Genomic DNA, 1,885 nt, shown 5'->3' on the forward strand with positions numbered 1-1,885 from the left:
GATTCTGAAGATGAGAATGAGAGACAATCTGTAATAGCTTCTCTGAGATCTTTAGAAACATCTGCCTGACCTCTTTCTTTTAAACCTATTTTATATTTTCCTTTCAGAGAGGTCTCAGTGAGAGATGAACCATTCTCAGGAAGAAGGCAAATCAGTGGCTTTCGGTCCTTGTACAGGTTTTGGATTATTGTCATGCTGTTGTCATTCCTTTTGAGCTGTGGTAAAACAACAACATTGACTGAAGCCATTTCAGTCATTATATGCAGCTGTTTCTCATGGTCTCCTGCATCACCGTGTAGATTACAGAATGCAACATGTTCAGTGAATTTATCATCATATGTTCCAGAAGGGCAGAACCAGGCGATCTCCACCACTCCATCCATCAGGACTCTGGATCTGCTGCTGCCGGGGCAGTGTCTGTGGAAGAATGTGTTGTGTTTCTCACTGATCAGACTGTTCATCAGCTGAGACTTGGATGAAGACACAGAGCCAAACCTGAAGAAAAACACCATTGGAGGTTCTGCCTTCCAGATTGGCTGGATTTGACTGATGATTTCATTGTTATTGTTTATTATTTTCCAGCTCTGGTTAATTTCTCTAAATGTCCAGAGAGGAAACTCAATCTGCTGTGTGAATGGATCAGGAACAAGCAGAGGCAGAGCGTACCGGCACTGGGACAGTTTAGTGACCATCATCTGCTTCAGGACACGATCAGCACAATGAAACACGGCCATCTGAACATCCATTGGGTGAATAGGGTCAGTGTTGCTCTGTCTTTCATTAGACATAGATGTATTTTCAAAAATGTCACTAAACGCATCAACATTGTCTGCGTATAATTGTTTGGCTTTTTGTTGTTTTTCTTTGTGATGCTTGGCAGTCTCTGTAACAGTGATGCTTCTTGCTTTATAGTTCATCATCAGTAATTTTTGTAAAAACATCTGAACCAGTTCCTTCTCAGTACAAGACCCTTGGGACTGTGAGGCATTTGCAGTAATCTGAAGCACATCTGAAGCTCTCAGTTTGTTGCTCTTGACTTCAAGTTGAAGTCTGTGAAAAAGTTCCTCCACTTCTTTTTCCAGTTCTTTTCCTTTTTTTCCAAGGTTGATTTCCTTTGGCTGTTTTGGCCTGTAAAAAAACATTACAGTTTTACTTTAATCTCTCATTTTTGTATAGATTTACCAGTACAAGGAGCTGCAAATAGAAAACAGTAATTTTTCCAACAAGATATTTCCTTGTAGGCACCATAGTCAAATATGATCAAGAACTTTGTAACAACTCATAGTTCTGTTACTGTGGTTTATAGTAGGCTGTAATTCTACTGCTGTCTAAGCTGCTTACCTCTAACAGAAAACAAGGTAATGTAGTAAAGGATGAGTGTTGTTGGAGCATCTACCTTTGCTGTCACCAATACTGATTGAGTCCAGATTGAGAAATGTTTGTGTTTTGAGCTCAATGTAAGTTCATGAAACTCTATTTTAATTGTTAAAATTTCCAAGGATCAGCATTCTCCCCTAAAAGTGATCGGGCAGATCAAACCATAGTCGTAGAGTCTTGAAACTTTGAGGGCTGGTAGTACTCACACATCTACAATATCACCAAGGCTTGCCTTGATCAGCCTGACGGGGACGCTACAGCGGTCAAAAGTATGAAATTGTTTGTAACTCCTAAACCGTTAGGCGTAGACTCAAGTGTCTTATATCGTTGGAATCCTTGGCTAAAGATGGACAAAGTTTTTTGAAAGACGTACTTTTGCGAAGTTTGAATTACAATCATACAAATATATCATGTGAATTCAGCTGTTACATGAAACATGGCGTTAATTGAATCACCGCAAAAACTTTGTGCGACCTACCGCTGTGACGTCTCATGCAGACTGGGAAGC

Source organism: Megalobrama amblycephala, linkage group LG17 (assembly GCF_018812025.1).
Source record: "Megalobrama amblycephala isolate DHTTF-2021 linkage group LG17, ASM1881202v1, whole genome shotgun sequence".
NCBI lineage: Eukaryota > Metazoa > Chordata > Actinopteri > Cypriniformes > Xenocyprididae > Megalobrama > Megalobrama amblycephala.